Here is a 23,613-nt window from a genome sequence, read left to right as displayed (position 1 = left end):
TCACCAGAGGCCCCCAAAACCAGATACATAGCGCGCCCGAGACAGCGAAGAATGCGCCATGCGAGCCAACGCCATGAACCGCGATAGTGACGATAGTAGACAACGTCGCCCGGAGCAAAAACAGGTGTCTGCTGCTGCACAGGAACCTGATGCGGCGGATGTAGCAAAGACATCAAGGTTCGATGAGGACGACCGTGGAGCAACTCAGCCGGCGAGTGACCATCTCGTGGCTGAGAGCGATACGAGGACAAAAGAGCAATAACGCGTCCTCCCCAGAATGCGACTCTTTCAACTTCAACATCTGTGACTTGAAAGTCCGGACCAATCGTTCAGCGGCACCGTTTGACTGAGGCGAAAATGGCGCGGATGTCAGATGTTAAATACCATTGGCCTTGCAGAATGACTGAAATTCTGCGGACATGAATTGTGGGCCATTGTCGGAAGCAATAGTCTGTGGAAGACCTTCAATGCAAAAGATAGCGGATAACGCTTGGATGGTGGCAGAAGACGTCGTGGAAGACATCCGGACAATGAAAGGGAAATGACTGAATGAATCGACAACAACCAACCATCGAGCATTCCAGGATGGACCAGCAAAATCGATGTGTAAGCGTTGCCAAGGGGAAGTGGCTTTTGGCCATGCAAAGAATGTCCGCGGCGGTGCGGATTGTTGTTCGGCACACGCCATGCAAGAAGAGCACACATTCGTAATCGCAGCATCGATTCCGAACCAAGTACAGTGCTGACGAGCAAGTTGTTTCGTTCGCACTATACCCCAATGTCCTTGGTGGAGAAGCCGTAAGACAGAGGACTGTAACGAACGTGGAACCACGACCCTGGACTGATCATTATCAGAACGCAACAGCAAAACACCACGTCGAACAAAAAGTCTCTCCTTGTGAGCAAAATATCGGCGAATCAACGGATCCTCGATCCGTGACTTTGACAAGGGCCATTGCGTAGCAACAAAACGCAGAACGGTAGCAAGGACAGGGTCAGCAGCTGTGGCTGTAGCTACACGACGAAAATCAATCGGAAACGATTCTACCACGTCATCGGTTTCCGAATCAATGGACATTGTAAGGGGTCTGTAGGCGCTTACTATAAGTTTGCACTCGGCACAGGTCGATAGGGCAAACAATCGACTGTGTGTCGTGTTGCGAGAGCGAGTGTAGAGTTGAGTCAGAGTTCCCAGGTTGCGGGCCGAGCCATGTGGAGGCCTGTTGCTGTAATGCAAGACTTTACCGACAAAGGGAGTGGCCATCGCCGCGGTTTAACCCCTTCGTGTTAGGATAATACGGGGAAAGTGAAAGAGTATAATTGCGAGAGTGAGCAGTGATATTTCTGTGCCGATATTTGTGGTTTCGCGTCTACCGCGCCGGCATCATTTGGATTGCAGTGTTGGATTGCAGTGATTGAATTTGCGTGTGACAATAATGAATAGCGAGGAAGCCTGTGCTGAGATTAGCCGTTATTAAATATGTATGACGAAGGCAGTGGCTGTCTCCATTTTCTTGTGTTTTAGAGACGAATATAGGTTCTTGAGTAATGAAGCTGTGTTGGCGTTCTTCTTGTAACCAGACATTTCATGATTACAGCATTTGAGAAGGACAAAATGGAATGTAACAACTTCGTAGCAGTCAAATCCGATTGCCAGCCCTATTAGGTACACGGTCACATTAATTAATATTTACTTGGGCTGCTATTCAGATCCCGATCGAGCGGGATACATAAAATGGAGGTGTTACAACATGCAAGCAAGTTCAGAAGAATCGAATGCTCTATCCTCAGCAACAGGCAAACGGGACAACGCATCGGCATTTCCGTGCTTAGCAGTGGACCTATACAAGATATCGTAGCGGTACTGCGAGAGGAAAATAGACCAGCGAATGAATTTCTGCGCTGTACGTGGAGGTACAGGCTTGTTCGGATGAAAAAGCGATGTCAAAGGTTTGTGGTCTGTGATGATGGTAAAGTGACGACCATACAAGAAATCATGAAACTTAGTAACACCAAATACGAGAGCTAAGGCTTCTTTCTCGATCTCTGAATAATTTCGTTGCGCAGACGAGAGCAATTTGGACGCAAAGGCAATAGTGCGATCGTGCGAACCATCTTTGTGCGCAAGCACAGCACCGATCCCGAAATCCGATGCATCCACCATCAACAAAAGGGGTTTCTGGGGCTCGGATGGCGTAAGGCAAGTACTGGAAAGCAACGCCGATTTCAACTGGCGAAAGGCGCGTTCGCATTCCGTCGTCCAGACGAACGGAACACCTTTACGGCGTAAGCGATGAAGCGGAGCTGAAATGGAAGAGGCGTGGGGCACATATTTATGGTAATAGTTTATTTTTCCCAGCACACTCTGTAGCTGTTTCAAATTCTGCGGCGAAGGCAAGTCTTGTATGGCACGGAGGTGCTCTGGACTGGGATGTATTCCTTGGGCACTGAGGACATGTCCCAGATATGGTAAGTCACAAGCAAAAAACACACATTTGTCCTTCCGCAAGCGAAGACCATTTTGTCGAAAGACCTGAAATAATGTTCTGAGATTGGCTAAATGTTCTTCTTCCGTCTTTCCGGAGATCACAATATCGTCCAGATAGTTTGCTGCAGTAGGGACCGACGCACAAACAGTTTGTAGACATTGCTGAAACAATGCAGGGGCAGATGCACAACCGAATGGCAGTCGTTTGAATCGATACAAACCAAGATGCGTGTTAACCACCAAGACGCGCTGGGATTCTTCGTCCACTGGTATATGCTAGTACGCATCTGCTAGGTCCAACTTCGAAAAATATTTACCCGGGCACAGTTTGTCAAAAAGATCTTCCGGGCGGGGTAATGGAAAAGTTGCAATCACTAGTTGTGGATTCACTGTTGCCTTGAAGTCCATACAAAGTCTCAATTTTCCAGAAGGTTTTGGCAAAATTACTAAGGGTGATGCCCAGAGAGAAGCCTGCACACGTTCAATTACACCTTGGGATTCCAAATCGTATAATGTTCTTGCAACCTCATCACGCAATGCTTGGGGAACATTGCGCGCTCTGAAAAATTTCGGTTCCAAGTGTGCTTCATAGTTCTTAGCGCAACCAAGGCCCGGTGCAAAAATGTCTGCAAACCCTTCACATAGATGAGAAACACTGTCTGAAGGCACAGTCTGGTTCACTGATAGGACCTGATTGACTATAGACAAGTTAAACAACTGAAATAAATGTAAACCAAACAAGTTCACTGCAGAAGAAGAACGAAGGACGTACAATGACACAAGTTTTGTTTGTCCCTTGTATGTTGCAAGATGGCTGCACTGTCCTAACACAGGGAGCCCGTGACCTGAATATGTAGTTAGCTTAACATTTGCGGCACGCAACGGAGGTGTGCCCAGCTGTTTGTACGTGTCTTGATTGATCAGTGAAACTGCAGCTCCGGTATCGAGCTGGAATGGTATCACTTTGCCATGAATGTCCAAGTCTATAAAAAGTTTATTGTCCTGTTGACGATAAAAGCGACTGTCTCTTGCAACGTGAACTGACACTGGTACAGAATCACTTGCGACTTGACAGGATTTCCGTCGATGTCGACGCACACTAGTAGTGGGACGCACACAGTCACTGTGAGAGAGAGTAGTACTGGGCGGAGTGGAATGAACTACATGAATTTCCATGGGCGAAGGTTCACGAGCCTGAGTATTCTTGGTTCGATTCTGGCGCGAAGCAAAGGGCCTGGAATGGTTGTGAGTGTCCGACCTGAGCTGTTTCTAGCAAACACTTTGAACATGTCCTTTTTTATTACAGAAAAAGCAAATAGCTTGGCGTGACGAGCAATTCTCATGCGAATGTCTAGTAGCACACCGCGGGCATGATTGTAGCACCGCATTTGCTTGCTTGCGCGGCACACGTGGTGGAGAGCCAGGCGGCTGCTGCGCGGACGGGCGCGAGGGCTGTTTACTGTTCCGTGCAGCTCGCCCGGCGGGCCAGTTAATGTGACACACGGCTGGTGAAGTTTCAAATGATTCCTGAGCAAAGTCAAGTGTGTCCTGCCGATTCAATATGTCTATCACTTGTTGAAGGGTGGGATTGACTAGTTTCAAAATCTGTGCCCGTATACGAAGATCAGAAAGATTCTGTGCAATTGCATCACGTACCACAGTATCTGAATAAAGGAGTACACATTCACACTCAAAAGCACAATCCCTAGTCAGGCCTTGCAAGGTTGCAATCCACTCCCGATTAGTCTGACCGGCTGTACGTTTTGTACGAAAGAAGGTATACCATTTGGCAACTACATTGACTGATTCTTTGAAATATGCATCCAATGCAGACAAAATTTCTTCGTACGACAGAGTTGCTACGTCGCGTGGGGGAAATAATTTGACTATCACATGGTACGTGGTCACCCCGACGGAAGATAACAAAAAAGGCTGCCGCTCATTATCTTGAATTCTGTAGGCGGCGAGATGGAATCCAAATTGGCGTGACCACTCCGTCCAGCTTTCCAGTGCAGCATCAAAAGGACGAAAAGTTGGTGCAACTGCATGTTGTGGCTGCGTTAGCAGTGGAGCGACGGTTGCCGCGTCGTTTTGCATTGCACGTTGACCCAGGACGAGCTGTCAAAGGGCATCCAGTAAGGCCTGCGTCTGCTGATTCTGTAAGCGATAAAATTCGGACAGTACATTTGGAGATTGTGGCGAAGCCATGACACAAGTAAATTAGGCTGTATCAATACGCAAAATCCTCGTCGTCATTTGTTGTGACTTGGCAAGACAGCCAAGCCACTAGGAGGTGAAGCTGAAAGGCACGCGTTTAAGCTCACACAGGCTGGCGTGAGGTCTGGAACAGTTAAAGGAGGTGAGACTAGTAAAAAAGGTATGTGGCTTCTGGAATACTTAACTTTAATCAATAATTGGTGAACATCGGTCTGATGGTACATGCATCACAAGATTAATAGCAATTCATAATGGCGCCTTGCTAGGTCGTAGCAAATGACGTAGCTAAAGCTATGCTAACTATCGTCTCGGCAAATGAGAGCGTAATTTGTCAGTGAACCATCGCTAGCAAAGTCGGCTATACCACTGGGCGAGTGCTAGGACGTCTCTCTAGACCTGCCGTGTGGCGGCGCTCGGTCTGCAATCACTGATAGTGGCGACACGCGGGTCCGATGTATACTAGCGGACGGCGGCCGATTTAAAGGCTACCACCTAGCAAGTGTGGTGTCTGGCGGTGACACCACACTAACTACTCACTTGCTACCCACTGCTTATCACCCCATACTGGAAGTAATACATCGCCACTGGTGGAGAGAATTGACTATTCCATTAAGGGGACATTGTATGTCCAATGCCGCCAATGTTAAATTATCGAAATTTGTGACCCATTATCTTGGACACTTTTGATGACCCCAACTTACAATTTTCCATAATTATTGAATGCACCTTTATAAATACACAGAACTAGAATTATTACTAAAATTGGATTGTGGGGCACTTTATCTTTTTTTTCAAACACTCAATTTTTTTACAGGATTTTGTGAATAAATGAAATTAAAAACAACTCAACTCAGGATATTGTAATTATTCTAGTTCCATATGTGTTGAATCTCGTACTTGACATGCTGTTAAAATTTCCTTTTTATAAAATGAGCCATTTATTGCAAAAATTGTAGTTCAGAGGTATTGAGGTATAAAACCTTTTTTATTACAAATTCTTTACATACTTACATTTCTGTGTCTTTTATGGATTAGAATTGCTCTAGCCCACAGTCTGTGTCTTCGTCAGTGTCACAACAGCTCAGTGCTTGCCTCCTCTTTTTCTTTCTTGCTTCTTTTGTCATTTGCCGAGCAGTTAACTCTGCATCACGTGCACGAAGCTCATCCAGTTCCCGCAATCCTTTAGCTGTGTTCTGTCAAAATCTTACCTCTTACTTCTCCAGAACCTTAAGTCTTTCATAGTTCTCACCATTAAAAGCTATTACAGCATCAGACACCGCTAATTTTAGAGTCATAAGGCCAACAAATACATTTTTAGGCACACGGCACTACACAACAGTAGTGAAGAACTCATTCACATTCTGGGTATTCCCATGTAATCACTTCTTTAGCAGCGCAGGATTTGCCTGCTCCTTTTACCTCCATTCCTCCACTTGTGCCATCATAATTTTATATACACTGCTGCTTATGAAGTAATCTGTTCTTCTGGTTCACTGTACAACCTTGGCAGTACTTAATGAGAACTTCAAAATCCAAAACTTTTCTAGTGTCAATATTTATTGCATGTATAAAACTAGTTTCACAACTAAACTCACGCTTTTTCCAGCATCCATCCACAGCAATTGACACCTTCCTTTTGTTCAAGAGCTTCTGATGTAGCAGCAACCATTGAATCTTCAGCCACAGCATTTATAGAGTCCCCATTTGCTGTTACATATTTCGAATACCTAAAACGTTTTTTTGGTAAATTCAACACAGTGCAGAGAACATTACCAGCTGTTGCACATTTACCAATGCATATGAGGCCATAGAACAGTCTCATATTCATACAATGTAGGCTTTCACGGCCGGTGCTGTATTCAGTTGAAACTTCCGGGCTGAGAGGCCGTGGTCGTATAAAATTTCCACCTAACGTTTCGTCTCCATCCCATTATCATGCGCCCATGTATAGAGAAGCAATAGAGATTTACAAACATCATGCTTTTTCGTTTTTGCGCTTCTGACATTTAATAATTAATTTAGACACAACATCTATTCTAGCTCCAATATCCTCATAAAGTTTAACTTCACCAACACAAAGACACCAAGAGACAGTTTTGGGAAAGAATTTGTGCAAGGATTTGCAAATCAATAATGACGTTGTCCATAATATCATTACTTTTACCACTGCCACCCATTCTGAAGTTACTTTTCTTTTGTAGAGGGTTTGGTCACTTCAGAAACATTATAATGGTTTCCTTCACTGTTAGCACATGTGTTTTCAACTACTTCAGAAGAAAATGCTGGTCTCACATATCTGTTACCAGCAAATTTGCATTTCTTGAAGTTACTTGTACGGTTAGTCATTTTAATTACGTATAAAAAGCAATATAAGTTAGCTTACTACAAAAATAGCCGGTAATAACACTACTTTCAATGAAAACTAGTACAGAAACAAAGGGCTGATTTGTTTATTCGTAATGCCAACTTCCGAGACGTAACAGTAGGGACAAAACAAAGCAATTCACAGCCTTCTAGAATGTATAGTTCTCAAGAGATGACTGCTAAACTGTGGCAGTATATGCGTAGCCGCGAAATTTGACAGTCGCACGCCAACATTTAAAATATTATCTCACAATTGCCTGATTTTAATTTATTATATACCAAAATGTTCAGGAAAGTCCAAAGTACATTACGGAGTAGAAAACAGAAAATGTGAAATTTCAACGAATTTCACGTACAATGTCCCCTTAACTACTATCTAGTACCACTGTTTCCACTGAGCTTATGCTTAGTAGAATTGCGTGAGGTAAATGCTTTACCTGGCCGCGTTAGGATGTCGGTTCCGGTACTTGGGAAGGTGCGCTGACACAGAATCAAATGTTTCCAGTGTGTTAACGACGAAAGCCGGTGTGCTCACCAGCATGGACTTAGTTTTTAAGCGATTTCCCACATCCAACTGGGTGAATTCCAGGCAGCTACTTTACCCACATCCTTCATCAATTACATGATTCACAAAAACTACATACAAGGTCCCACACTTTCACTTGGGATAACACTAAACACAGACAGGTGGGGAACACATGTCACTTCTCTTTGTCAGAGGAGATTGGGTGGCGACAGGAAGTGCGTCTGGCCAGCTTGTACCACTGACGTTGCCAAACGTAGATTATCTCGCCGACCCCATGCAAACATGGGATAAGATCAGGAAAAGGTAGATGTCAGGTAAACTCGATGATCTGCCTGCTACAAGGTGCATTCAAGTTCTAAAGCCTCCGATTTTTTTTCTCCGGACTGGAAAGAGACAGAAACATGCGCATTGTTTTAAAATGAGGCCGCATTCATTATCAATACGTCCCAGAGATGGCAGCACCGTACGGCAGATGGAATTTTACCGCCAGCGGCGAGAATGAGAACTGTTTTAAATACTTAAAATGGTGACGTTTTCCTTACTTGAACAGCGTGCAATCATTCGTTTTCTGAATTTGCGTGGTGTGAAACCAATTGAAATTCATCGACAGTTGAAGGAGACATGTGGTGATGGAGTTATGGATGTGTCGAAAGTGCGTTCGTGGGTGCGACAGTTTAATGAAGGCAGAACATCGAGTGACAACAAACCAAAACAACCTCAGGCTCGCACAAGCCGGTCTGACGACATGATCGAGAAGGTGGAGAGAACTGTTTTGGGGGATCGCCGAATGACTGTTGAACACATCGCCTCCAGAGTTGGCATTTCTGTGGGTTCTGTGGACACAATCCTGCATGACGACCTGAAAATGCGAAAAGTGTCATCCAGGTGGGTGCCACGAATGCTGACGGACAACCACATGGCTGCCCGTGTGGCATGTTGCCAAGCAATGTTGATCCGCAACGACAGCATGAATGGGAATTTCTTTTCGTCGGTTGTGACAATGGATGAGACGTGGATGCCATTTTTCAATCCAGAAACAAAGCGCCAGTCAGCTCAATGGAAGCACACAGATTCACTGCCACCAATAAAATTTCGGGTAACCGCCAGTGCTGAAAAAATGATGGTGTCCATGTTCTGGGACAGCGAGGGCGTAATCCTTACCCATTGCGTTCCAAAGGGCACTATGGTAACAGGTGCACCCTACGAAAATGTTTTGAAGAACAAATTCCTTCCTGCACTGCAACAAAAACGTCTGGGAATTGCTGTGCGTGTGCTGTTTCACCAAGACAACGCACCCGCACATCGAGCTAACGTTACGCAACAGTTTCTTCGTGATAACAACTTTGAAGTGATTATTCATGCTCCCTACTCACCTGATCTGGCTCCTAGTGACTTTTGGTGTTTCCAACAACAAAAGACACTCTCCGTGGCCGCACATTCACCAGCCGTGCTGCTATTGCCTCAGCGATTTTCCAGTGGTCAAAACAGACTCCTAAAGAAGCCTTCGCGCGCTGCCATGGAATCATGGCGTCAGCGTTGTGAAAAATGTGTACGTCTGCAGGGCGATTACGTCGAGAAGTAACGCCAGTTTCATCGATTTCGGGTGAGTAGTTAATTAGAAAAAAAATCGGTGGCCTTAGAACTTGAATGCAACTCGTATATCCAAAACAGCATCCAGGGCAGGACCTAATACTTGGCGGCTTCCTTAGATGGCTGCATTATATACCAATCCCTCCGTCTTCCCCCTCCCCCCCCCCAACTTCACCCCATCCCCTTAATTTGATAGCTTATTCATGACGAATTGTGCGACAGTATAACTGGGGCTCAACCATTGTACTTCCACACTCCTGGAAATGGAAAAAAGAACACATTGACACCGGTGTGTCAGACCCACCACACTTGCTCCGGACACTGCGAGAGGGCTGTACAAGCAATGATCACATGCACGGCACAGCGGACACACCAGGAACCGCGGTGTTGGCCGTCGAATGGCGCTAGCTGCGCAGCATTTGTGCACCGCCGCCGTCAGTGTCAGCCAGTTTGCCGTGGCATACGGAGCTCCATCGCAGTCTTTAACACTGGTAGCATGCCGCGACAGCGTGGACGTGAACCGTATGTGCAGTTGACGGACTTTGAGCGAGGGCGTATAGTGGGCATGTGGGAGGCCGGGTGGACGTACCGCCGAATTGCTCAACACGTGGGGCGTGAGGTCTCCACAGTACATCGATGTTGTCGCCAGTGGTCGGCGGAAGGTGCACGTGCCCGTCGACCTGGGACCGGACCGCAGCGACGCACGGATGCATGCCAAGACCGTAGGATCCTACGCAGTGCCGTAGGGGACCGCACCGCCACTTCCCAGCAAATTAGGGACACTGTTGCTCCTGGGGTATCGGCGAGGACCATTCGCAACCGTCTCCATGAAGCTGGGCTACGGTCCCGCACACCGTTAGGCCGTCTTCCGCTCACGCCCCAACATCGTGCAGCCCGCCTCCAGTGGTGTCGCGACAGGCGTGAATGGAGGGACGAATGGAGACGTGTCGTCTTCAGCGATGAGAGTCGCTTCTGCCTTGGTGCCAATGATGGTCGTATGCGTGTTTGGCGCCGTGCAGGTGAGCGCCACAATCAGGACTGCATACGACCGAGGCACACAGGGCCAACACCCGGCATCATGGTGTGGGGAGCGATCTCCTACACTGGCCGTACACCACTGGTGATCGTCGAGGGGACGCTGAATAGTGCACGGTACATCCAAACCGTCATCGAACCCATCGTTCTACCATTCCTAGACCGGCAAGGGAACTTGCTGTTCCAACAGGACAATGCACGTCCGCATGTATCCCGTGCCACCCAACGTGCTTTAGAAGGTGTAAGTCAACTACTCTGGCCAGCAAGATCTCCGGATCTGTCCCCCATTGAGCATGTTTGGGACTGGATGAAGCGTCGTCTCACGCGGTCTGCACGTCCAGCACGAACGCTGGTCCAACTGAGGCGCCAGGTGGAAATGGCATGGCAAGCCGTTCCACAGGACTACATACAGCATCTCTACGATCGTCTCCATGGGAGAATAGCAGCCTGCATTGCTGCGAAAGGTGGATATACACTGTACTAGTGCTGACATTGTGCATGCTCTGTTGCCTGTGTCTATGTGCCTGTGGGTCTGTCAGTGTGATCATGTGATGTATCTGACCCCAGGAATGTGTCAATAAAGTTTCCCCTTCCTGGGACAATGAATTCACGGTGTTCTTATTTCAATTTCCAGGAGTGTATATTAAGAGGGTCTGAAGCGACTGAGATTTGTTAAATAATTAAATAACCAAAATAACGGTAACCTTGCAACAATACCTGCTTGGAAAACTCATACAAGTGAATAAACAAAACAGTCATTTAAATGAATAGTCTTACAATAATGCACTTGACTGGTGCAAGAAAATACACTTATCTTTAGCTCTCCACTGATGCGGCTGTATCAAAACGCGTGGAAATAATTACCCAGTGAAACAGGCCTATTGGGAGTTTGTTATTTGCATTTCTGGAATTTGTACATATTTTGGGTCTCTCAAACGCTAAGTGACAATTTAAATCGCTTATTACTCATTCGCAGTCACCGAGCGAGGTGGCGCAGTGGTTAGCCCACTGGACTCGCATTCGGGAGGACGACGGTTCAATCCCGTCTCCAGCCTTCCTGATTTAGGTTTTCCGTGATTTCCCTAAATCGTTTTAGGCAAATGCCGGGATGGTTCCTTTGAAAGGACGCGGCCGATATCCTTCCAAATCCTTCCCTAACCCGAGCTTGCGCTCCGTCTCTAATGACCTCGTTGTCGACGGGACGTTAAACACTACCCACCTACCTACCCATTCGCAGTCATTGGTCAGAGTAGCTGTGAGATGTGCTTGTTTTTGTCATCGCTGCTTGGCAGCGATGCGTGCGGGAGCTCTATCGTGAGAGGAGTCGGGAAAAGGCGCTGAGTAGAGGATTCGTGGCAATGCAGTCGTAGAGTTAAGTTCATCTGTGTTTAAGTAAAATGATTTGAAATTTGAATATCGTCAAACGGATGAGAAGGAGTTGCCTAGTGATTTAGAATGAAGAGAGTGTGAAGAGGAATGAAGGTAGTATTTTCACTTACAGGCACTGCCGTCGCGAGTAGTTAGAATCATTGTTGAATGAGACATCCGTATCAGGGAAGTTTAGATATTTCATTAAAGATTGAATAATTTTGACTGTAAGGTATTTTTCACGTTCAATAATTATTTGTCTAATATTTGTGAGGGTAAGAATTTGGTATCAATGTTGCCCTTTATCAATGTTAATGAGTGTTGTAACATTAACCGCATACACGTAATAATGTATCAGATAAATAAATAGAGTCCTAAGAGCATTGTCCACATCCTCGAGCCAAATCATTTTTTATTTAAAGGAGAGTCTCATTCAGTGATGTGCACAAAATAGTTTACTTGTTGTCTGGAGCGTTGCACTAAGCTCTCAGCAACTGCAGTCTCGTCGCATGGAGATCAGCAAGCACCACGTTTACAAGCAATTACATTACGACGTAAGGTATTTTCATTTCAGAGTCAGTTTATTACGAAAATTATCAATGCACAGGAACCGTTTCATGTACAGCACTATTAAGCAGATCATTAACACACTGGAACCACTTTGTATCATTAAGGAAATTAAAGTAAAATTCAGGTTTTAATCAGTTTGCACATTTTTTTTAAAGATTATAAAACAGAGCCAAATTCATGTTGTATTATCGCAGACAGATATACACTACTGGCCATTACAATTGCTACACCAAGAAGATGGCGTGCTACAGACGCGAAATTTAACCGACAGGAAGAAGATGCTGTGATATGCAAATGATTAGCTTTTCAGAGCATTCACACAAGTTGGCGCCGGTGGCGACACCTACAATGTGCTGACATGAGGAAAGTTTCCAACCGATTTCTCATACACGAACAGCAGTTGACCGGCGTTGCCTGGTGAAACGTTGTTGTGGTGCCTCGTGTAAGGAGGAGAAATGCGTACCATCACGTTTCCGACTTTGGTAAAGGTCGGATTGTAGCCTATCGCGATTGCGGTTTATCGTATGGCGACATTGCTGCTCGCGTTGGTCGAGATCCAATGACTGCAAGCAGAATATCGAATCGGTGCGTTCAGAAGGGTAATACGGAACGCCGTGCTGGATCCCAACGGCCTCGTATCACTAGCAGTCGAGATGAAAGGCATCTTATCCGCATGGCTGTAACGGATCGTGCAGCCACGTCTCGATCCCTGAGTCAACAGATGGGGACGTTTGCAAGACAACAACCATGTGCAAGAACAATTCGACGACGTTTGCAGCACCACGAACTATCAGCTCGGAGCGCCTGCGATGGTGTACTCAACGACGAACCTCGCTGCACGAACGGCAAAACGTCATTTTTTCGGATGAATCCACGTTCTGTTTACAGCATCATGATGGTCACATCCGTGTTTGACGACATCGCGGTGAACACACATTGGAAGCGTGTATTTGTCATCGCCATACAGGCGTATCACGCGGCGTGATGGTATGGAGTGCCATTGGTTCACATCTCGGTCACCTCTTGTTCGCATTGACGTCACTTTGAACATTGGACGTTACATTTCAGATGTGTTACGACCCGTGGCTCTAACCTTCATTCGATCACTGCGAAACTCTACATTTCAGCAGGATAATGCACGACCGCATGTTGCAGTTCCTGTATGGGCCTTTCTGAATACAGAAAATGTTCGTCTGCTGCCCTGGCCAGCACATTCTCCAGATCTCTCACCAACTGAAAACGTCTGGTCAATGGTGGCCGAGCAACTGGCTCGTCACAGTACGGCAGTCACTACTCCTGATGAACTGTGGTATCGTGTTGAAGCTGCATGAGCAGCTGCACCTGCACACGCCATGCAAGCTATGTTTGACTCAATGCCCAGGCGTATCAAGGGCGTTATTACGGCCAGAGGTGGTTGTTCTGGGTACTGATTTCTCAGGATCTATGCACCCAAATTGCGTGAAAATGTAATAACATGTCAGTTCTAGTATAATAAATTTCTCCAATGAATACCCATTTATGATCTGCATTTCTTCATGGTGTAGCAATTTTAATGGCCAGTAGTGTGTTTGGTTTCTCTCGCGGCTTTAAAGAGCTATAGAACAGCGAAGTTTCAACCAACCAACCAAGCCAGTACGAAATCATTACAAACGAAAATAAATTAGCAAAGGAACTGTCAGCAGTTAATTGACATTGCTGCTCAAATACAGAAGAGGCAGCCGTAGACACGGAACTGCATCAAACTACGCTTCTGCAGATAATGATCTCTGAATGTTTACTGCAGCTACGGCGAATACGTGTCCGTTGATAGCACTCAACACATTCCACATTTAAGTCTGAAGTAGGCTAGATTGAGCTTCGATATGACGACATTTTCCTCTGGAAGCGTAAATAGAACTTACACTCTTGGCTGGGCGAAAGAAATCTGGGGCCGCTAACGGTGTGTGGTTATGGTCGGCAGCCAGTAGGCCAGGCAGGGTAAACATGGAGCAGAGCTGCAGCGGCGATCTGCACGTATGATTTGTTTGCAGTGGGGCAACGTGAGGCAGTAACTGCAGCGTTCCTTTAAGTCATTGCGATGTATGAGGTGAGGCACGGGAGTGGCAATGTATAAGTGACTGACATATGGGAATTTACCCCTGCCATACTAGACAACATTCCATTAGAACTACTGATGGCCTTGGGAGAGCCAGTCATGACAAAACTCTATAACTCTACCATCTGGTGAGCAATATGTATGAGACAGGCGAAATACCCTCAGACTTCAAGAAGAATATAATAATTCCAATCCCAAAAAAAGCAGGTGTTGACAGATGTGAAAATTACCGAACTATCAGTTTAATAAGTCACAGCTGCAAAATACTAACGCGAATTCTTTACAGACGAATGGAAAAACTGGTAGAAGCGGACCTCGGGGAAGATCAGTTTGGATTCCGTAAAAATGTTGGAACACGTGAGGCAATACTAACCTTACGACTTATCTTAGAAGAAAGATTAAGGAAAGGCAAACCTACGTTTCTAGCATTTGTAGACTTAGAGAAAGCTTTTGACAATGTTAACTGGAATACTCTCTTTCAAATTCTGAAGGTGGCAGGGGTAAAATACAGGGAGCGAAAGGCTATTTGCAATTTGTACAGAAACCAGGTGGTAGTTATAAGAGTCGAGGGGCATGAAAGGGAAGCAGTGGTTGGGAAAGGAGTGAGACAGAGTTGTACCTTCTCCCCGATGTTATTCAATCTGTATATTGAGCAAGCAGTAAAGGAAACAAAAGCAAAATTCGGAGTAGGTATTAAAATTCATGGAGAAGAAGTAAAAACTTTGAGGTTCGCCGATGACATTGTAATTCTGTCAGAGACAGCAAAGGACTTGGAAGAGCAGTTGAACGGAATGGACAGTGTCTTGACTGGAGGATATAAGATGAACATCAACAAAAGCAAAACGAGGATAATGGAATGTAGTCAAATTAAATAGGGTGATGCTGACGGAATTAAATTAGGAAATGAGACACTTGAAGTAGTAAAGGAGTTTTGCTATTTAGGGAGTAAAATAACTGATGATGGTCGAAGTAGAGAGGATATAAAATGTAGACTGGCAATGGCAAGGAAATCGTTTCTGAAGAAGAGAAATTTGTTAACGTCGAGTATAGATTTAAGTGTCAGGAAGTCGTTTCTGAAAGTATTTGTATGGAGTGTAGCCATGTATGGAAGTGAAACATGGACGATAACTAGTTTGGACAAGAAGAGAATAGAAGCTTTCGAAATGTGGTGCTACAGAAGAATGCTGAAGATAAGGTGGGTAGATCACGTAAGTAATGAGGAGGTATTGAATAGGATTGGGGAGAAGAGAAGTTTGTGGCACAACTTGACTAGAAGAAGGGATCGGTTGGTAGGACATGTTTTGAGGCATCAAGGGATCACAAATTTAGCATTGGAGGGCAGCGTGGAGGGTAAAAATCGTATAGGGAGTCCAAGAGATGTATACACTAAGCAGATCAGAAGGATGTAGGTTGCAGTAGGTACTGGGAGATGAAGAAGCTTGCACAGGATAGAGTAGCATGGAGAGCTGCATCAAACCAGTCTCAGGACTGAAGACCACGACAACAACAACAACAACAACATAGTTTCTGTCTCTCTCTGACACTATGCCAGAAGCAAGGGGAAAAACAATATAAATAGTCAGGAATTTTAACCTTGAGGTGTGTGCCAGGTCAGTCAAGAGTCTGGTCGGACCAGTGCTGGTCTACGCTTATAGGGGCCAGTCTGTCAGCAATGTTGTAAATATTCTGTGTAAATCTGTATTTTGTTTCTGTGTACTTGATCTAGCTGTATTCCACCTCCGGGGACACAACACCGGGGCGGGATGGAACAGCAGCCGGGTACATGGAGATTGCACGGTCTGCCTGAAGGAGGGCAGTGACAGCGGTCTGCAGTGGGTCCAATACGAGCCACGTCCACTTCTCACCTGGCATACCAGGTCCGGACGAGGCGCACACTGTGTGAGGCACGGCAGTGTTGCAGCAGCAGCAGAAACGGCGGCGGGTGTTGCCATCTGGAAAGCACCACTAACGGCAAGCTGCAGCACCGCATCCAGGAGGGCGCGGGTCCAGTCCTGTCCTGGAAGCAGCGGCGACCCGAGAGCCACGGGTGACTAGTACATCCACGTTCGTCCCATGGTTGGACAGAGCAGGCCAAACGTGCCTGAGGGCGGCGAAGACCATAGACTGTAGCAGTCTCCGAAATCACAGGCAGCTACACGGCGCAAGACGTGACTCCTCTGCGGGCGGCGACCGGGCAGAGCGTGGCCGACTCCCAGGTGAGCGGCCTTGATGACAACAGCAGCAGTATCGTCATACCAGGAGTCGCTGAGCTGGCTGGACTCGCGGAACAGCGTGCGGTGCGCCGACATTACACTTCTGTACACTAGCTAAATAAAGGAATACTTCTGAATACTGCTGTGCCACTCTGCACTGCCCCTTGACGCTATTGAACTTGCTCAGTCTCCTGACGAGAATCAGCATGGTGGGCCCTGGCTTCAGCTCTGCCAACTGTAGTCCCAGATTCGACCATCGTCACCCCGCAACAGAGGTGTCAGCTATACGAATGAATATTACCACTGTTCAATTTGGTATTTGGGAAAACATATTTCGAGAGATCCACCTTCCCCAGAGGTTTTTGTTACTGGTACAGACAGTCACCATTTCAGTTATCAACAAAAACATTGATGGTGGTAGGCATTTAGATCATATTGCTATGCTAAATTCATTCCAAACATGGAAATGTGTATGGATAAATCATGAACTAGCTCAAACTGTTGTTTGAAAGCATTATATGTTGTGAATAACATAATAAAATACCCTTCTTTACTCTGATAGTTCTGGTCGACAAGTGCACTTTATGTTGTTGGTTGGATCAACAGCAGTGGTTATGTGTGTGTGCTATGTTATAGGACAATTTTTAGGTATTTTAAAGAATGTAATGCCATAACATTCCTTATTTTCTTTATTCTCGTTGACAAGTGCAATTTAAGCTGAAGGTTAAATAGCAGCAGGTCCCATTTGTGTTTTGCAATGCTATAGAGCCAGTTTTCATGTATGTAGATGAATTTAAAACGTGGTATGAAGATCTAATTGGGCTCTTCGACTAACCTAAAATTTATTTCATTAGTGAAAATTAGCAGTCCATGTGTGTACAGACAATTTAGCTGCGGAAATATTTAATTTGAAGGTCCCTTGTGCTTGCTAAAGTATGGTACAAAGATGGTACTACGAAGATTCACAAGTGCTGCTTACACTGTAGGTTAAATCAATAGTCCTAATATGCAAGTTATTTGTGTATTTTTAAATGTTATAGATCAAATAAGTTACAGTGGCAGTGCCATAGCTGTTTATACTCGAAATCTTACATATTTTTAAGAATAATACAATTTTATTTTGGTGCAGAGTTATTTTTGTCCAGAATCAGAGATTGGTAATTGTGCTTATGTATTATGATAAGCAAACTGTGTTTGTGTGTGTATTTTGCACTCGGAATCGTTACTTGGTTTGATAAAGAATTTATATTTTGGTGGTAAAGATTGTATTTTCCACATATAGACCTTTCATCTCTGTCTTGTTCTGTCATTATATTTTGGCATGTTTCCTCTCGGCCATTTTCCATCATTATTTTTGGTAATATAGTTTAACATGTGAAAATATCCTGTTATGTAGTCCTCCTTGCATATTACGAAGATATGGAGTTTAAGTGTTACACCACAATAATGATCTTGTCAGAACACCTTTTCTTGTCCTATAATGATGCTTCATCAGTTCGTTTTTCTGTGACCATGCTGTGAGATTTTTTGAAATTGTATTTTAGAGCATCATGATTAAAATTTTGCTGTTGTGTAGTAGTTGAGCATTTGAAGTACAACTGAGCACAGGAAATACAATCAGTAAATATTTTCAGAACCTTAGCGCTATAGTTCTGCTCAGACAAAGCCTCTCAAAAATTGATTGTACATAACCTTTTGTAGGTACAAATCATTAGAAATAAAAAGCATTATCGGCTAACTGGCACCATCAGTTACCTTAAATGATGCTTTCTAAGGTCAAACATTAATGAAAAACTTGTAAAGATTTCAGCTGATGACTGTTCATTCGATGAACCACAAATTACATAATCTCAGACTCTGATGTCAGCACCCTTCAAATATATTACACATTGAGATGTCATTGTATCTTTTGACAAGCAGCCTAGAACCATTCAGATGTGGCAATATTTAATTTGAGACTTAATTGTGCGTTGCACCACATGTATTTTATTTTATTTCCTTATTCATTTATTTGTTTAACCGACATCAGACCAGGGTTGCGCACAGTTACCTAAGGAATAACAATTTTAATATCACAATTGAGTCAAGGTCTTCAGAATGGCTGTATCTGTTCTGGATGGTGGCAATTGGTAGCCTGCAATTACAGGTCTATACGAATAGGCTTTCGGTACAACAACTGTCCGAGTGTGTCTTCGTTCTTAGGCCATAGTAGGTGTCTAAAAAGGAATATTATTTTTCCATCTACAAAGCACTTTTTTTTTCTCTGTATCCAACTGAGATGTTGAAGAAATTTGCGGAGACTGTGCAGACCATGGGACCAAATTATAAATGTATCATGAATGTGCTTGTTCAAAATCTTGCATAAAACGGTTCGACAGGTTGGCTGCCAGGGGAGAAAAAGAACGACACCGTAGGAATGCTAAAAAAATTCCTCTCGATATCTGTCTATCCCCAAGACGTTTTTGAACGAAGGACGCTTTCAGCATGCTGCACTCCTTCTCTCAATCATAGTTTCATTTGGAGTGAGCAATTATCAGGCAATGAGGTACTGCAATTAAAGCCCAATATAGTTAGCTACATGCACTGTCCAGTCACAAAAGCGTGAATAACAAACTTTTGCAGTGCAGACCGCTGCGCGACTGTGTAGGAGGAGAATCTGTGGAGGTTCTGGGTGGTGCCGACAGGGATATGGAGCCCTGCCGACTCCAGCGAGTTGGCCACCTGCGTTAGGATTCTCGGCTGAGGATCAATGACATGAATGACCTGATTGAGCTAGTCCCACAGGTTATTGGTTCGATTTAAATCTGGGGTGTCTGGTGACCAGACAAGTATCCTTGTTCTCAAGACCTTGACTGATCCTGATGCCATTGAAACTGCTGTGAAGGCCCATACCTAGTAACGTTCACTCAAGGCCGTTGAGGAGACGCTGTAAATAGCCACTTGGTATATCTAGCTGGTCAGTTGAACAGTTGTACGTCTATTCCCCCGCACATATGTATTGTGCTGTGTCATGGGCATGGTGTTAAGTTCACCTTTATCCTTTTTCGGCAACCGAGTGCACATGGGTCTGGGAATAAGGTTGGTGTATGTAAAAATGTGTGTACTGAAGTGAAATGTCGTGTGGCTAGGGCCTCCCGTCGGGTATGCTGGTCGCCTGGTGTATGTCTTTTGAGTCGACGCCACTTTGGTGACGTGCGTGTCGATGAGGATGAAATGATGACGAAAACAATGAAATACCCAGTCCCCTAACGCAGAAAATAGGCGACCAGCGGGGAATCGAACCGTATCCCTCACATGGCAGTCAGCTGCGCTGACCACTCAGCTATGGAGGCGGGCAATATGTGTGTTATACATTGCGTATGTTTGTGTAAGTAGGCTGTTTAGGTTCTCTTATTGGCAACGTTACGTAGCCCTCTGTATGAAAATCACTGGCTGTGCTGTGTGCAGTCTGTCGCTAGTTTGCATTGTTGTCTGCCATTGTAGTGTTGGGCAGCTGGATGTGAACAGCGCGTAGCGTTGCGCAGTTGGAGGTGAGCCGCCAGCAGTGGTGGATGTGGGGAGAGAGATGGCGGAGTTTTGAAATTTGTAATATTGGATATCATGAAGTGCTATATATATTATGACTATTAAGGTTAATACATTGTTTGTTCTCTATCAAAATCTTTCATTTGCTAACTATGCCTATCACTAGTTAGTGCCTTCAGTAGTTTGAATCTTTTTATTTAGCTGGCAATAGTGGCGCTCGCTGTATTGCAGTAGTTCGAGTAACGAAGATTTTTGGTGAGGTAAGCGATTTGTGAAAGGTATAGGTTAATGTTAGTCAGGGCCATTCTTTTGTAGGGATTTTTGAAAGTCAGATTGCGTTGCGCTAAAAATATTGTGTGTCAGTTTAAGCATAGTCATGTATAATTGTTCAAAGGGGACGTTTTATTTGTTGTAATGATGTTCTAGATACGCCGTTCGTTCATTGCGGAAACCAAAGATGTAACAACACTGTGGAGTAGGTAGCAACCGCTCGAGGTTGCCGAAGGCCGACGATAATAATGAAATAGTTGTCAAAAGTCGAGGTGGTGTCACGTGTTTGTTTTGCAATGACGGTCCGAAACGATTTTTCTTTGAGAAGGATATGCAGTCCACGTATGAGCTTCGTAAGCGTGAGTTTGTCAAAATCGGTACATATCATAGTCCGTCTTGGTTAAGGTCTGATTTGTAGTCTGTTGGACAAGAGGTTCTTATAAGCAACTACCTTTGACCGGCGTGGCAGTGAGATTTTTTTCTCCCGCGACCGATTTATAACCGACGTTGTTCGAGTAGGTTTCGCTGGCTTAGCACTGGCAACGGAGGTCTTCATTGACTAGTAGTAATTTGGGGGTAAAAATTACTGGTTCACGTGGAAGAAACTTAAGTAGCCAAGTCTTCGTTTGGTGGTAGTTGTTGGCGTAATTCTCTGTGTCGAAAGTTATCCGAATTTTGACCGTGTCTTGCTGCTAGTTGACTGAAAGGAGTTTCAGAGGTAACAGGATTGTTGCTGTTATTTTTCGGAGAATTGAGTGACTTTTTGATGCCTCGAGAGAGAGGCACTGATTCGCGTGTGTAGTGCTGTATGTGGTGGCGCTAGCAGATTGCGATCGGTACCACTTGGCTTGTTAATACTGAATTTACCCACAGGGATTTGAGTCGATCTTGAACTTCACCGTTATTTAAGGTAAAACTCAGTAAAGAAGAACCGTCGAACGAACAGCACGTAGCAAAACTGATACTAGATTGATTATTAAAGACGAGGGCCGACTTTCATTTAAAGCAAAAGTGTCCGTTGAAAGCCACTTCAGGCCAGAAGAGTGCACCATTGTTCCATAAGTTTCGTATTATTTAACACAAAGTTTTATTACTGCATAAGTATCACAGACCATAGTTATTTTACATTAATCCGTTTGTTATACTATACACACTCTATGCACTGAATAGCCGATGCTATGGATATTTTGTGCCAGTTAAATAAATTATTTCCGCCAGGTGGTACTACAAGAAATGAGACAAATAATTATTACATTACTCACTATTTTTAACGTTCTGTTCTGTCCAGTAGGCACTACTTTTTATAATTATTCACTTTTAGATAAACTGTATCTTCAAATAATACGTAGTTTATGTAAATCGTTCCTCATTGTCTGATGTAGACGTCATATAGCACAAACATGCCCTCACCAGACCTATATAACGCAATACTGCCCGGCGAATAGTAGCAGTTTCAGCGGCTGAGATCAACTGTTATACACAACACCTGCTTCAGTTTATGAGTAGCAGCTCTTCGATTTTAAAATGTAAATGACTTTATTTTAAGTCACTGGCGCCTTTGCGTAACTAGAAAGTTTTCCATCTTTCACAATGCTGTCTGAAGATGGCCTAAGCCTAGGCCAAAACCGGTCAGTTTAATAAAATACCCACCTCGATCTAGACTGTTTCTTCACAGATTTGATATAGATTAGAAAAATTTTGCATAATCTGTCCTTATACTGGAAATAACGGAGAACAGTCAACTTATTCCTATGCCCGATTGTTCTCATAATAAAGTAAACGAATATAAAAATTCATTTTTGAAGTATAGAGGACAGCAAAGTCTTAGTGAAAGAGTATTGTTAGAAAAGGAAGAACCAGTAAACGGTGTGTCAACCGTTACTGTAAGAGGAGTACTGAATGAAATGGAATTAGAATTTTTGATTGACACAGATAGTGAAGTGACTCTATTCCTAAAGCAGCTTGCGAGATCCACAAGAATAGATACACAGCATAGAAGTCTTCTGCTTTTCCTGTAGCTAACGTGCTTATAGTGGGACTGACAGGAATCAAAGAGAAAAATTTAGAAGAAGAAATGCTACTGACATTTGGCATTTCTGGAATAACTTTGCAACAATCAATGTTAGCAGTGTTTAGAATTCCCTATTTTATTGGGTATGAACTTGTTAGTGACACACAAACTATTGTTAGACTTGCCTAATGAACGAATGGAGATCAGAGTTATTAATCAGCATTTGTGGATTAAAAGAAGTTTAACTCAAGGATAAATAGAAAATTTTAAAGGCTGGAGTACCCAGTTGAATGTAGGATTTGATGTGAAGGAGGAAGAATTGTCACTGGAAGCCGAAAGTATGGTTAAAGACAAATGTTCAGAAACGAATTGTTTAAATGAGATGGTGAAAGAACTAGCATCAGTGTTAGTGAAGAATAGACCAACATTTAGTGACAAACCTGGGGTACTGAAAAGGTATGAATGTAGGCTGTGACACATGAAATCCATAGAATGACTGGTTGGGATATTACTGAATGATCTAACTGTAACAGCTAAGAAACAAAACGGTGATTTTTAAACTCCTCCTTGATGCTAGAACACTTAATCTAACTACTGAAATTGAGTGCGATAGGCCTGTTCCTACAGGAGAAATGCTAATGAGGTTTCATAATGGGAGCTATTTAAGTTTCATCGACCTCCCGGTTGGCTATTGGCAGATAGTCCTCCCTAAAGAATTAAGGAAGTACACTACATTTTTGTTTAATGGTAGGTCCCATCATTTCAAGTTACTACCATTTGTTTGTAGAACAAAAATTCGCTTCAGTTGCTAATGAGTACAGTTTCGAAGTTTAAAGCTTCGTCTTCAGGTGCCACCAAATAATTTTGAAAACATGAATGTGTAGCAATCAGGCCAGTCAGTCTTCAGAGATCATATCAATGTGAAACGAACGGATCATGTTTCTGTTATACAGAAAATAAAGTAAACGAGCCCTGGTCCGGAGCCTTCCCTTTTTGTCCAGTGGCGTTCATGTGTTGTAGCAGTCACAGGGATCTCCAAACTGTAGAATGTTGTAGTGGCAGCCAAGTGATGGGGGTTATGGAGATTGTCCACTGCTATGACTACCACCCTAGAACCATATTAGCAAGCAACTGAAAAATGAAGTGCGCGACCTTTCACAAAAAGTGTCACTGTACTTGGATTAATAAGTAGTACACAACGCTTGTTATAGACTGAGCTAGCTATGAATTTTTGGTTTTGCATTACTTTATTTATTTATCTATTTATTCGAATATTTCTTTTACAGAGCACGTTAAAGCAATATTTAAATTTCTGCTGTAGTATTCTTCATTCTGTTTGGC

The 23,613-nt window shown here is 44.1% G+C and overlaps 2 protein-coding genes across 2 annotated transcripts in view; one reads left to right on the top strand and one right to left on the bottom strand.

The window, feature by feature from the left end:
• Nucleotides 1-15,998, top strand: part of LOC126456810 (dehydrogenase/reductase SDR family member 11-like) — an 87,616-nt gene extending 71,618 nt beyond the window's left edge. Inside the window, exon 7 of the mRNA XM_050092603.1 lies at nucleotides 15,980-15,998. The gene's annotated coding sequence lies outside the window, so the exon portion shown is untranslated. The remainder of the gene's footprint in view (nucleotides 1-15,979) is intronic.
• The window catches only part of LOC126456809 (dehydrogenase/reductase SDR family member 11-like), a 434,906-nt gene that overhangs the window by 266,828 nt on the left and 144,465 nt on the right, over nucleotides 1-23,613 (bottom strand). The gene's annotated exons all lie outside the window — the stretch shown is intronic.

Source organism: Schistocerca serialis, chromosome 2 (genome assembly GCF_023864345.2).
Source record: "Schistocerca serialis cubense isolate TAMUIC-IGC-003099 chromosome 2, iqSchSeri2.2, whole genome shotgun sequence".
NCBI lineage: Eukaryota > Metazoa > Arthropoda > Insecta > Orthoptera > Acrididae > Schistocerca > Schistocerca serialis.
This window is presented reverse-complemented; position numbering and strand designations above follow the sequence as displayed.